Source organism: Podarcis erhardii (assembly GCF_964252035.2).
Source record: "Podarcis erhardii genome assembly, chromosome: W".
Classification (NCBI taxonomy): domain Eukaryota; kingdom Metazoa; phylum Chordata; class Lepidosauria; order Squamata; family Lacertidae; genus Podarcis; species Podarcis erhardii.
The window spans coordinates 18,396,751-18,411,757 of NC_138506.1; the positions used below are offsets into that span (position 1 = coordinate 18,396,751).

General features: G+C 45.7%; 1 pseudogene across 1 annotated transcript; it reads left to right on the forward strand.

The window, feature by feature from the left end:
* Positions 1-2,846: 2,846 nt before the first annotated feature.
* On the forward strand, positions 2,847-12,044 carry LOC309333169 (inositol polyphosphate 5-phosphatase OCRL-like; annotated as a pseudogene). Its single transcript, XR_014161638.1, has 5 exons — positions 2,847-2,992; positions 3,516-3,600; positions 10,791-10,918; positions 11,734-11,845; positions 11,929-12,044. The product of XR_014161638.1 is annotated as an inositol polyphosphate 5-phosphatase OCRL-like (transcript).
* Positions 12,045-15,007: the final 2,963 nt, after the last annotated feature.

Below are 15,007 nucleotides of genomic sequence, written 5' to 3' on the forward strand. Positions count from 1 at the left end.
CAGCCCATCAACCTATGAAGGCCCATCCATGTTCTGTTGCAGTTTTGGTTACTTATTTCCCGCCCTTCACCCTAAGGTCCCAGGGCAGGTTCCAACAATTTAAATAAAATGTTAGCCAAACCTCATGTCCACAGCTGCATATTCAGTAAGCTTTGGGGTGAACTGCACATCTGGAGTGGAAGGATTACTAGCTTAATATTAATAGGGGGAGGGGGAGCTTGGATTTGGGGTGCGAGCAATTTGTTTTTTGTTTCCCCACTTGAGATGCTTGCTGTGGCTAGGGCCGGGCGATATGTCAATATACATATATTTTGAAATCAGCTTGAAGTCTAGATAGTGAGACTGGTTTCATAATTTCTGACCTGGCAATATATTGCGAATCATGATGTGTGTGTGTACTATGCAAAAAACACAATGTGGGGGGAAACTGTGAAGCCAGACAATGCTTCTCGAGATTCCTTTTTTTAAAAAATAATAATAATAATATTTATTGCTTTTAAACCTTACAAACCAAAAGAAAAAGAAAAAGAGAAAAAAAGAAGAAAAAACAAAAGAGAGAAAAAACAATACAATACAATATATAAACAATACACCACACAACATTAATGCATTAAACTAAACTAAACAGAACAAAAACAAACATCATACCATTTCAATGCCTTATCTTTCATTCCCTTGTTTCATCGACTTCCTCTCACCTCCCTTTTTGTATTCCACTTCTATTAATTGTTTCAGCAATTCCTTTCCATCTTTCACTATTTTCTGTCATATAAATATCTTATTTTAACCTTATTTTCCATTAATACTATAATCCTTATCTATACTTAACTCCTTATAACACTTCTACTAAAGCCATATAATTTCATTCCAACATTTTTCTAACACTCATGAATTTTTCCCTATTTCTATAAATAAACTTTAAACTTTTTCCAATCTTCTTCCACCGTCTCTTCTCCCTGGTCTCGGATTCTGCCATTCATTTCCATCAATTCCATATAGTCAATCAACCTGGTGATCTTCTGTCTGAGGCTCTTAACTCTCTTCCAGGTCCCTTCTGCAAGTCTTCTTCGTATACTTTGTCTTCTGCTGATCTTGTTCTTAATTTCCTTCCTTTGATGCTGAAGAGTAGGTCTCGGGGGAGCTCCAACCTAGCAATATTTTTATTCCTTCTCGACATGTCATCCACATCTCCGTGGTTAAAACTAAAATCCAAAAGATATTTCAGGACGTGTTTCAAAATCCCTCCAAATCTGAAGGTCCCCACAACTCCAATTTCCTTCTGACCCAAGTCCAGATCCCAAAGGTCAGTAAATCCCTGCATGAGATGATCTATCCAACTTTCCTTTTCCAGTCCAAACAGGGTTCCAATCTGACTTTCTCTGAATTCAATCATAGAGGGCAACAACTTGTAGTCATCAAATTGCCTCTGTAAGGCTGGGGCTCTGTCCCTCTCCACTTGTATTACCCTAGGTTCAACAACCACAACTCTCTCCCTCGCCCTCTCCACCATTTGGCATGTCAAAGTAGATTCCTGCATCGGTTCCTGAATAGTTTCTGTGTAGATGTTCACTTTTTGTCCCAAAATATCAATTTTAATATTTATCACATCCATCTTCTTGTGAAGCTGTTCCAATGACTGACTTATCTTGCATAGTGCAATCACTAAGGCTTCTTCTGTCGACATTCTCAAGCGATCCAAGGTCAATCTCACGGTTTTCTCTTGCAGCTGGAGAGTCCACCAGCCCAACTCTTGTAACAATTTCAAAAGCTCCCTCTAGAGGAAACAATTTCTGTTTGTATCAATCCTTTTAAGCACAGTTCAAGCAGTAAGATTAGTTTCAATTTTCAACTACTTTTACTCCTTTTTAAACACAGAAGGAGACAATGGAAACAATGTATTTCTCTTATTTAACTAACTGTCACAGTCAATGAACTTTCCCAAAAAACGTCAGTCTTACTAGCAGACCGTTTCCAGGTTCAGATCGGTGGTGATCCAACTTTCTTCACTCTCTCCTGCAGGCTTACACGATCCAAAATTTCCCCCCTCTTCTCCTGCCTCCAAGGGGGGGTTTAATGCTTTTAGCCGATGAAAGTTTATTCCTTTACATAGGACTTTCCAAAACTTTAGCTTGCAAATTCTTTGCTTCAATCTATTTACAAAAGGGGAAGGCGGACTTCCTGTTTGAAACCTCCCCGTTTCAGTGCCAAATTAAGACATTTAAAAATCCAATTTTCCGTTCTACTCACGGGTAGTTGTTTAGAGTCAAATTGTCCACAGGAAAAAGTCAGCGCTCTCCGGCAACAGCAATGCGGCTTCACTCCGTGAAAGAAGCAGTCAATTCGAAGCACCGCGCCGCTCACCCCACATCGCTCCAGATCCCCGAAACCGGGTCTCCCCGCGAGTAGGGGAGGCGCAAAAGGTGCCAGCTGAATCCCACGTTCACAGACTTCTCCCGCCTGCAATTTTTAGTGGGTCTCCACCTTTGCCGTGGTGGCCAGACCCTGAATTCCACGGAGCAAATTCCTCACGATCAGAGGAATTCCGCCATTGCCGGAGGTGCTAACCCGGAAGTCTGCTTCTCGAGATTCCTGCAGCCCCTGTGGACTCTGCCGGTTCAGCTTTCCCCTGCTCTGCTGCAGGGGGCAGCAAAAATCACAATGCGGGGAAAAGCGTGAAGCCAGCCAATGCCTCTACATAGCTCCATCTTATTTCAGACATCTTGATATATTGGTGTATTGCAATGTTTAGCTAGTGATATATCACCGTGTTGAAAGCCAGCTATCGCCCAGCCCTAGTTGTGGCCTCAGAGGGCAAGACTTGTCTACCCAGCTGGAGCAAGGAAAGAATGCATACAGGCACACATTCTGTCAGGCTCTCATGCCAGGAGAAGCAGTTTCTGGATATCGTACCCCAGGATGGTGATGACTCCACTGAGCGGCCAAGGAGATCTGGCTTTTGGTGGACCACCTCTTCGAGAATGCCTGCCACCAGGTGAGCTGAGGGGGACGGTACCATTGAAATGATGGGTGTTGGCTGGAATCCAGTACCAGTTTTGGGGTGTGCAGGTTCCAAACGCCACAATTGATTTATATCTTAGCTACCGACTCGCTCTTACAAGCTCCTGCTGTGAGTATAGTGGCACCTTGGTGGAGCGGCAGCGGGTGGGACATCCAGCATACGGTCTTCCTTAGAGCAGCTCAGAAGAACCCAAGTGTTCACAACCATTGTCTGTCTATCCCTAGCAAAGCGGCTCTCTGAGACTCGCCACTAGAAGAAGCGGGGAATGATTTCACTCTCCCATTGCCCCAAATCAGGAGAAGGGTAGTAGGAATGCTACTGTGGAAAGCAGGCGGGATACAATTCTCAGCCCTTGTGCCAGCTCTCTTGGTGCTGGACTTCTCTCCATTGTGGCATTCCTCGACCTCACATTATGCACCCCAGGGCTGGATTGTTCTTCATGCTATCCAGGATGTACCTCATCCCTTCCTAACGCATGGGTGATACTCTGCTTCAGGAGGACCTCTTCCAGACCCCGGGCACGCAGGACAAGCTGCAGGAGATGATTGAGTGCCTGGACACCAGCATTCCTGAGACGATCCGTATCCTCTTTGGGGGACATTGTTGGGGAGCAGGGCTGCTTGGTGGTTTTCTTTCGCTCTTGGCTGGAGTGGACCTCACTTTTATATACCTAGTGGCTTAGGTTCCTAGGCCACCCCATCCTTAAGGCTCTGGGACACAGCACAATGAAATGCCCACAGTCAAGTCCAGTCATGCATCCAAACAGCTTCACAGCTTTAACCCCCATTTGAAAACATCAGCCTGGCTAGATAGAGCAGAGGTGGAGAATCTTGACAGGCCCGCAGGCCCCACATCTAGCATCTTACGTGGTGTCAGGTGTGGAGACAGGTAAAGACATGGCTGCAAAGGAGCTTCAAGGGTGCATTCAATTGTTCTTTGGCAAGCAGGGTTTCTTGACCGCACTTTTGGAGTTGACCACTAGTATTTGTTGTTTGGATTGAAACCATGCCTGCAGAAGGACATTTCCTCGGCAGATCAGCTTTGCAGGCAGCTTCGTCAAGAGGGGAGGTGTGGGATAATTACAGTGGGATGGCTCAGCTGGTAGAGCGTGACACTCTTAATCTCAGGGCTGCAGGTTCAAGGTCCACCTTGCGCCAAAAGGGGAAACTTGCAAGGTGGGCCCAGATGTATAAGGACCAAGCTGTCAGTGTTTGTAAAAAGCAAAAAAGGAGGAAAAGGTTCTGACCTCCCTTTGTCTCCTCAGCCTGGTCCTCGGACCCTTGTCGGCACAAAAAGAGTCCACGAGACCATAAACAGCCTTTTTCAAACGCCAGACTGCACCATTCCGCTCTCCAAACCCAGGGGGTTGTCTCATTAACACTTCATGGTCTAAATTTGCATGCAGATATGCAGCATCAACATCAAAATGGTGCACTGCTAGTTGTCTTACAGCAGCAATGGAAAGCATTAAACGAAAAGTTTCACTCTTTACAGTGGGAGAAAACAAGTCATCATAACTCTCCCCTTTAATCTGAGTGAACCCTCTGGCTAGTAATCTGGCTCGAAAATGTGGTTCCCCAGATGCAAGGGTTTTTCTTTTGTAAACCCACTTGCATGACACCACTCTGCCACCAGGTGGCGGCATTATGACCTCAAACACTTTGTTACGTTTAAAAGAGTCAATTTCTTCTTTCATAGCTTGTTCCCACAAAGCACGTTCTCCAGGGGGTAAGTCTAAGACTTCATTATAACTTTGTGGTTCCACACAACTCACATTGCATACTCTCACTCCTCCTAGGGTCAAACGTTGAGGAGGTACACCCTTGTTTGAACGCTGGGAGTGCCTAGGGACAACTACTTCTTCTCTCCCCCTTATCTCTGGCTCTTCTTCCTCTTCCTCTAGAGAAGTATTATCTATTGCCACATCTTTTGGGGAAATCTGTGCCTCCTCCTCATCCTGCTCCGCCAATGGCTGAGAAGAAGCCTCTTCTCTTACTTGCAGGGGGTTGGCATGCATCACAGTCCATCTGTCCTGGTCAGCGAAGTCTGCACTTCGTGACAGAACCACGTGTCCTGGGCGTAGATTGAAACACCACCCTTTGCCATAGGACTGATATCCCACAAACCGCAGTTTCTGCGCTCTAGCGCCCCCTTTCTGGCGCTGAGCTTTGGGAATGTTTACATGTGCCCAAGAACCCCAATAGAGCTAGACCAGGTTCTGTTAATCAAAAAGTTCGCTGTCAGAAAAGCCTCGCCCCACAGCCTATGGTTGTGACCCAGTCCTGCATCCACTAGCAGGCAGTCCTTTACTGACTGTATTACAGCCCCACGTCTTTCACACAGACCATTTTGAGCAGGGCTGTAAGGGTTAGCCAAACGGTGAGTGATCCCCTTACGTTGCAACCATGCCCCAAATTGTTTGTTCAGAAATTCCCCGCCCTATCTGTCTGCAACTGCACAACAGGGCGAGCAAAGAGCTTTTCTGCTTGGGCAACCCATTCTCTGAATGTGGGGAAACACTCTGATTTCTGCTTTAACAAAAACAACCAACTAAAACGTGATTTATCATCTATTACCAGAAAAGCATATCTGGTGTCCCCTTCAGTCTTCTGTGGAAAAGAGCCTATCACGTCACAATGGACAAGTTCTAAAACCTCTTTAGATACTCTGTCACTTTTAGAAGCCACAGGCTTCCTCTTAGATTTGGCCATTTTACATACATTGCAATCTAGGAAACAGTTACAGTTATTTACTTTTAGGTTCTTGCACACCTTTTGCATCTCTGAAAGCACACAGAAATTGGCGTGACCTAGTTTTCTGTGCAGTTCATGTACACACCCCTTATGAACTGGCAAATTATCCTGAACCACCTTGGCTGCTTTAACAGGCTTGTCCTGCATTACATATAACCCATTTTCCAACTTTGCATGGCCACATACCTGAGTTCCATTCTTTATCAGACAACCATCCTGTGTGAAGTTAACACTATACCCTGCATTAATCAAACAGCTTACAGACAGTAAACAATAGTCCAAGCTGCTGACAAACAGAGTCTCAGGTAGAGTAGTGTTCAAGCACTGCAGGAAACATGTTCCCTGGCCATCAATCTTGCTTCTACGACCATCAGCAAGATAGATAGAGTCTTTCCCATCAGCTGGCTTCCCCAGGGTCTTAAAGTCCTCCCGACTGTTGCAGATAATCCTGCTGCTCCCAGAGTCCAGCAACCATGTTCCTCGAGGTATCTGCCTCTCCTCTCTAGAAAATGCAGAAACAAACTGAGCAGAACGCGTATTCTTCTTTCCCTGAAGAGAACCCCTTCTGCTTACGTTTCTGCGCCGATTGCTGTCTCTGCTCCACGTCGTCTCCTGGAAGTCTTGCCCTGCATTGACGTTGGAGATGCCCGGGTTGGTTGCATCTATAGCACCTCCTCACCGCCATGGTCAAGTCCAAACCTTGGCGTTGCTCCTTTAGCAGATTCTGCTGCTGGCCCCCTCGGCTGTAACTCCTCCGCTCTTGGAGTTCAGCCTGTCTATCTGACCTTCTTTCTGCTTCTTCGGTCAATCTTCCAAACACATACTCAAGGGTCAGATCTCGGGGACGCATACTCTCCATGCTGTTAATCACAGGCAACCAGCTTTCAGGCAAACTTGAAAGGATAATGTAGGTTTGGTCAGTCTCATCATAACACTTACCTCTCTGCTGTAGTTGAAGAATTTGTGGATGCGGAGAAAGCTTTTGACAACATTTCTTGGAGTTTTATCAAAAAGAACCTACAGGGGATGGGGGTAGGGCAAGGCTTTGAAAATGGTATAGGTGCAATATATTCTGAACAGAAAGCTAAATTAATTGTAAATAATGTGGTTACAGAAGAATTTAAGATAGAAAAACAACGGCAGCAAGGATACTCATCGCTAAGAATTGGAAAACTCAAGATCTACCCACACTGGAAGAGTGGCAGATGCAACTGATGGACTATATGGAACTAGCCGAGATGACTGGCAGAATCCGAGATCTGGGAGAAGAGAGGGTCGAAGAAGATTGGAAGAAATTCAAGATTTATTTAAAAAAACACTAATTTGGTTGAATGTTAAGAAAGGATGCTAGATCATAAATAATTGTGCACCACTAAACTAGATGGAATTAAGATGATAAGTAAGTTTGAGGAAAAATTATAAACCTATTGGAGAATTAATAGATTATAATTAAATGAATCTGACACAAGAGTGTAAATAAGGTGATAAACTGCGGGCAAGAATTGACAATGATGCAAATGGGAGCGGGAGGTGTGAGGGAGTCCAAAGATGTTAAGAAAGTATGTTATGATATATGTTATACTGTTTTTTATCTTTGCATTTATGTTTAAAAATCCTAATAAAATATATTTTAAAAAAAAGAATTTAAGATAGAAAAAGGGACACGACAGGGGTGCCCAATCTCACCATTGCTTTTTATATCGGTCCTGGAGGTCCTGCTGAATATGATTAGAAGAGACCAGTTGGTTAAAGGTATACAGGTCGGAGTTAAACAGTACAAGCTGAGAGCATTTGCAGATGATTTAATTTTGACATTACAGGAGCCAGAATCTAGTACTAAAAGAGTTTTAGAGTTAATTCAAGAATTTGGTCAAGTGGCAGGATTTAAATTGAACAAGCTTAAAACTAAAGTTTTAGAGAAAAACTTAACATCAATTGAAAAAGAAAGGTTTCAGAATGAGACTGGTTTGACTGTGGTTAAGAAGGTGAAATATTTGGGGATTAATATGACAGCAAAAAATGTGAACTTATTTAAAGATAATTATGAAAAATGTTGGACAGAAGTGAAAAAAGATCTAGAAATATGGTCAAATTTGAAGCTTTCCTTGTTGGGTCAAATTGCAGCTATAAAGATGAATGTATTGCCTAGAATGTTGTTTTTGTTTCAAACATTGCAGATTGTGGACAAGATGGACTGTTTCAAGAAGTGGCAGAAAGATATTTCTAGATTTGTCTGGCAGGGCAAGAAGCCCAGAATAAAATTTAAGATATTAACTGATGTAAAGGAAAGGGGTGGATTTGCCCTGCCAGACTTTAAACTCTACTATGAATCAGCAGCATTGTGCTGGTTGAAAGACTGGCTGCTTCTTGAGAACACAGAAATTTTGGACTTAGAAGGATTTAACAACGCTTTTGGGTGGCATGCATATTTGTGGTACGACAAGGTTAAAGTACATAAAGCATTTAAAAACCATATTGTCAGGAAAGCATTGTTTAATGTTTGGATAAGATACAAAGATTTACTGGAAAACAAAACCCCAAGGTGGTTGTCACCAATGGAAGCGAAAGCCTTTAAAAGACTCAATATGGAGTCCAACTGGCCAAAATATTGGGAAATTTTGGAACAAGAGGGAGACAAATTGAAATTGCAGAGTTTTGAGAAACTAAAAAACAAAGTGTGAGACTGGCTTCACTATCATCAGATAATGGAGGCTTATAAATTGGATAAGAAAATTGGATTCCAGGTGGAAAAATCAAAATCGGAAACAGAATTGTTAGATCCTAAAACTAAGAATTTGTCAAGAATGTACAACTTGCTGCTGAAATGGAATACTCAGGAAGAAATGGTTAAATCTGTTATGATTAAATGGGCACAGGATGTTGGACATAACATTATGTTTGCTGACTGGGAACAGTTATGGACCACCGGTTTGAAATTTACGGCATGTAATGCCTTAAGAGAGAATATTATGAAAATGATTTATAGGTGGTACATGACCCCAGTCAAGCTTGCAAAAATTTATCATTTGCCCGATAACAAATGTTGGAAATGTAAAGAGACTGAAGGTACATTCTTTCATCTTTGGTGGACGTGCCCAAGGATTAAGGCTTTCTGGGAGATGATTTATAATGAAATGAAAAAGGTATTTAAATATACCTTCTTGAAAAAACCAGAGGCCTTTCTCCTGGGCATGGTTGGCCAATTGGTGCCAAAGAAGGATAGAACTTTCTTTATGTACGCGACAACAGCAGCAAGAATACTCATCGCAAAATATTGGAAGACACAAGATCTACCCACTCTGGAAGAATGGCAGATGAAGATGATCGACTATATGGGACTGGCAGAAATGACCGGCAGAATCCGAGACCAGGGAAAAGAGTCGGCGGAAGAAGACTGGAAGAAGTTTAAAGACAATTTGCAGAAATATTGTAAAATTAAGGAATGCTAGAATGATGCTGGATAGAAACTAAGTGGTTTTCAGCTGTAATACTTAAGAGTTATGGAAAATAAGGTTTTGAAATAAGTAAGAGAATTAATAGTGAGGACTTGCTGAACAAGCAACCTGAACTGGAATATAAGAAAGGGAGGTATGAGGAGGTCTGGAAAAGAGGTTAAAGGAAAATAAGTAAATGGAAACTCTGTTTTTTAAATGGTTTTTATTTTTTGTATTTTTCTATTTTTCTATTTTTGTTTTTCTGTTTTTTCTGTTTTGTGATGTATTATTTCTGAAAACTTTAATAAATATCTTATAAAAAAAAAAAAAAGAAGAAACAGAGATTTCAGTGTTTGAAGATGAGTTGCCAAACTCTCACCTTCTTTCATAACAGTCCTGAACAGCCTTCTGGTCAGAGAAATTATAGTTCCAGCAGTTTCTCTGATATGCATTGCCCTTAATAAATTCCAGCACTCAAACGCTGTGCTGGCATTTGCTACATGCAATAACTGAGAGTTGCTCAAACACAACATAATTTGGGCACGAGCCCTTTCATCTAGCCGTTTTTTCTCAGCAGAGTCCCATCTCAAAACCTCAGTTTCAACACAGTCCCATAGTCCATCTCTCCTTAACAACTGCTGCATTTTAATTGACCAACTCAGCCAGTTGTTTTCTGAGAGAAGTTCAAAAGGGATGCCTCCCCCAATATTTACAACTTGGGAAGACTGGAAATCTGCCATCTCTGCTGGTGCTTGCTGAGCCCCTTCTGTGGGGCCTCCAGCAATCTCTCCGGACTCTCTCTTTAGAGTCCAACTGGATGGTCCTGGCTGGCACTCACCGGCTTCTAGCAGCTGCCTCCGTTGACCCTCAGGTCCCGCCTGGTCCTGCAACTGGTGTAGCCGCTCTGTGAGTCGCCTGCTGTGGTCCTCTAGCAGTTCAAACTGTTCCAGTAGCCGACACTGAGTGCTTTGCTGATCCTCAGATCCTAGCCGCTCCAGCGTCACTGCAGACAGTTACAGCTTGTCACCAACTGCTCCAACGCACAGCCACTGGCTTCATACACCACCAGGACTCATCAGCTCCCTGCTGAGATGCTGTCAGTCGTTTTGCACTCTGCACATGCTCAGAAACACTGGGCCCATAACCTGTCAGTGTTTGTAAAAAGCAAAAAAGGAGGAAAAGGTTCTGACCTCCCTTTGTCTCCTCAGCCTGGTCCTCGGACCCTTGTCGGCACCAAAAGAGTCCATGAGAATATCCGTGCAGAGTTTTATTCTTAAAAGTCTTTGTGCAAAACACGACTGAATAACTATACACACCAACACTAACTAACTAACTAACTAACTAACTAACCAACCAACCAACCAACCAACCAACCCAAACACCAGCCTCAGCCAAACTAACATTTCTCACTCTCTATATATAACTTGGTGCAGGCTGCTGAGTCATGCTGACCCAGCTTTATTTGCATTAAAGAAACAGCGGCCATTTTAGCCGTGACACATGCTTCTTGCTTTGGACCAGCCTGGGAAGGAGGCAGGCTGCAGGTAACAGGACAGAACACTTTCCTTGCCAGGCTGTCAATAGCTGGCAGTGACCACTCGGTGGCCGAAGCTCTGCTCATCTTCCTGGAGGCAGTGCCAGAACCAGTCCTTTGCTATGAACTGTATCAGCGCTGCCTTGAGTGCTCACATGACAGCCACCTCTGTCGCCAGGTCGGCCCCAGAGCCCCATCTCTTCCTGGCTGGTCTGTGGTGTGTACAGAAGCATAGAATCAGAAGGGATTTCCAAAGTCATCTAGTCCAAATGTTGCCGCGAGTAACAGGAAATCCACTAAAACATCCCTGAAAGCCAGTAAACCGGCACACTGGCAGGAGGGCTAGTCTGGTCTGGGAAGCCTTGTTAACTGCAGAGGTTGCTGATGTCTCCTTTGATAACCATCCCTCTCGGTTGTGGAGGGGGGTGGGGTGCGCACATGTTGCCTTTTTGCTTTCTGACCAGGACTTGTAACAATAGCCCACCTGTTTCAGTGAACCTCGCTTGAATTTCCAACCCAGGAAGCGGCCATATACTGGGCCATCTAGCTCAGTATTGTCGAAATTGACAAGCAGTGGCTCTCCAGGATTTCAGACAAGGGATGTTCCCTACCCTCCTGGGAGATGCTGGGGGTGGAGCCTGAGACTTTCTGCATGAAAAGCAGGTGGTTTACTGCAGAGCTATGGCCCTTCCCCCAAGATATCTCAGTTGGTAGAGCATAAGACTCTTCATCTCAGTGTCCTGAGTTCGAGCCCCACCTTAGGCATTGCAGGGGGTTCGATTAGTTAACCCTCGTGCTCCCTTCCGACTCTACAGTTGTATTATTCCCCAAAGTTCCCAGCAGAGTTCTAGTCCGGTCACCATTTTAAACATTCTTTTTTTAATGCCAGGTCTAAACCTGCAAACATAACAACTACACCGTGCTAGTGATCCATGCCCCTCCTCTAGCAAAGCTCTGCACTGAAACTCCAAACCGCCCCTTCCTGTCTTGCAGGTGATCTGCCAGTTGCCGCGGTCGCACCAGAACGTGTTCCGCTTCGTGGTGGCTTTCCTGCGGGAGCTGCTGAAATACTCTGAGAGCAACAACGTCAGTGGCAACATGCTAGGTAAGGCCTGCCTGTCCTGGCTGGGAGCTGGCCTTCCTCCTGCTCCCGCCTCCTCTCATGCAAATGTTTTCGCTTCCCTGCAGCCACCCTCTTCGCCAGCCTCCTGCTACGGCCTCTGCCCAACATTCTGCCGAGTGCCATCGGCTTCCTCCTGGGCTTCCTGCTGGGGGTGGATGACTACGAAAGGTGCCAAGCGTGACTGGAGACAAAGTGGGGAGGGAAGAGGCCTGCCCTTCCCCTTGTGCCATCTTGCCATGCGCCAGCTCCCTTCCCTGTGCCTCGCCCTTTCCACCTTTTCCTCTTGACTCCTGACACGGTTGCACACTTGGCTTTCCACATGGTTCCAGGGCATTGGCAGCAGGTTCAGGGTGCTTGGGGAGGGACCCTGTTGGAGGACAGTCATTCCCCTGCCCATCCTACTACCACCACTGCTGCTCTCAGTCCCTGCGCAGTAGTCCACGCTCTCCCCTTCTGCTGCAGCTGAGCATGTGCTACTCTTGGTGGGTACCAGGCATAAGGATTCCTGGCCTGTCCTGGGATTGCAGGACCTCTTTCTCTGTCCCCCCAGCCTTGATGCTCATCAAGAAGGGGAAGGGCAGCCACTGTGGCCCACGTACGCCTTAGCCTGCTCTCCATAGTTCAGCTATCTGTCCCCATTCTGCCAAGTAGAGTTCTAGGGTGTTCATTCTTCATGAAACACTAAGCACTGCCTAAAGGGACCAGGGAGGAGGAGGGGGCGCAGGCTGGGCAGCAGGAGGGGAGCTGAGGCAGTGGGTACAGCTGGGTTGGGTTGGGCTCCCCACCCGACCCCAAGTTCTGCAACTTTGTCTTTCTGCTTTTCTGTCCTGGGTTCCTGTACTTGGTGCACGCACACTCTCAATTTATTGGGAAACGGTTGTTTCAAAATGAAAGATCCGTTGTGCAGAGATTGTTCTGGTGTTTGGAGGGGAGCTACACTTGCCTTTGCTGGTTTCTCCACTGCTCTGAAGCTCAGCCAGACTTTCCAAATGTAGCCGCCTTGGGCCCTCGCAGCACACATGAGGGAGAGGCTGTGAGGCATCAGGTCGTGCAGATACCATGGAATCTGACTTGGCTCTTCACAACAAGGCTTGGAGGTGCAGAAAGAGGGCTACATTGCTTCCCCAAGGTGTTTCTCAATTGCGCTCCTTCCTCATACTGCTTGCAGCTTGCAAGTTTCAGCCCGGCAGCAGCTGGCTGCAAATTATTGCATAGACTCTTGAGGGGAGGTCTGGCCTCCCCTCTCCCCATTAAGCTTTGTCTCCAGGGCTCAGTGGTAGGAGGGAGAACAGAGGAAGAAAAAGAACTGGGCTTGGCTTGAGGGGGTTATGAGAGCATATGTGCACCTGGTGCCAAGGGATAAGGCTGCAGAACTGAGCAGAGCACACTTAAGAGCAGGAGGAGCTGAGCCCTGCTCCTGCCGCCACCACCAACAGCAACTCCTAGATGTCCACTTGTTCTTCTCAAGGGAGTCCCCAAAATGACCAAAGGAGACTGGAGCTCTGAGAGCAGCTATGGAGACTGCAGAGTCTGGATGGGAGCTCTTTTATTACTTATTTTCATTTGAAGTGGGATGGAGTGGAGGCTAGATGGGTCACTTTGAGGGAAGGGGGGAGCAGGCGGAGAGCAGTGGAATGGGATTGGGAGCTTCCCCCTTCCCCACTGAAATAATCCAACTGGGCACCCTAGGAATTGGCAGGGCCAACCTGCGCATGAGGCGTTGCGAGGCCATTGGCTCAAGGGGGGGGGGCAGATCAAGGTCCATAGAGCACCATGCTTGCAGCCATGCCACTGTTGTGACCACGGTCAGGCCCTTGTGAGGGTTTTGCCAACACAACCTGCTCCTCTCCAGCCTCCTTTCCTAAAGGAGAAGCAGAGGCAGGGCTCAGGGTGTTTCTGCCTCAAGCAAAAACATCCTCAGCTGGTCCTGGCAGTGGACATTAGAAATTGCTTTCGATATGGAAAAGAGTGGAATGCAGGAAAGTGGGGGGAGGGGAGTGTGTTAAAGGAAAAGGGAGGAGTTTTCCAAACTAAAATTGGGGTTGAAGACAGAGCTCTATTGAGTCACAAAAGGGGCTTCTGCCTGCCCAGTGGAATTTCCGGCTCCCCACATTCCAGCGTCTTAAAACACAAGAAGAGCTTGGGGAGTCAATTTTGTGCATAAGGTAGATGTTTGGCATGGTCTGTCCTTGATGTGAAAAGAGGATCCTTTCAATATTTACTTTGGTGAACTACAGCTCCCACAACAACAACTCTGAAGGTGACGCAGATGTTCAGAGCGGGGTGCTGATAATGCCAAGGTCATAAGTTTGATCCCTGTATAGGCCAACTGCATTATTCCTGCATTGTAGGGGATGGAACTAGATCAGTGGTTCCTAATTGGCTGATTACTGAGGACCCCTTATTTTTCAAAAGCCAAGCCGCAGACCCCCTACTTTTGAAAAATTTGATAACTCTATGGTAGTTACCTCTGCAAAGCAGTTTTTTGAACAAAATGTGGGGTAATAAGCAAAGGATTTTAGGTATACTAAAAACAACAAGACCGCCCATAAAATGTATGCTATTGCCATGCCAAAATGAGAGAAAATTAGTTGGAGGGAGGCAAGGGATGGGGCCACGGACCCCTGATTGGGAATAAGGGAACTAGATGGTCCTCGGTGTCCCTTCCAACTCCACAATTCTATGATCCTGTGTCTTAAGCACAAATCTTGAGGAATAGTGTGTGTGGGGGGGGGGTTTTCCTGTTTTAACTTTCCCAGCCTTTGCTTTATTCTGATTTGCGCTTGCGTCCCTACTCCCCACGTGTAGAATTGCTATACCTTTGGATTTTCCTGGACATTCAAGCGTTTCCCGCATGGACACTTGTTTCCAACGGCCAAATCCCGGCAGTTCTGGGCGGATGGCAACCCTACCCACTTGTGCCAGATTGCCTGGCATACATTACAAGCATCTAGTCACATCCCGGGGCTAGCCGACCTGACGGAAAGAGTCCACGACCAGAAGGAGGAGGAGTACCAGGAAGAATGGACAAAATTCAAAGATTATTTAGCTAAATATGTCAAGATAACCTAATTGGAAAAGCTATGTAAGGATAGGAATTAAGATGTTTCAAGATGTGCTGCGATCTCAGTGCAAGCAGGGTTC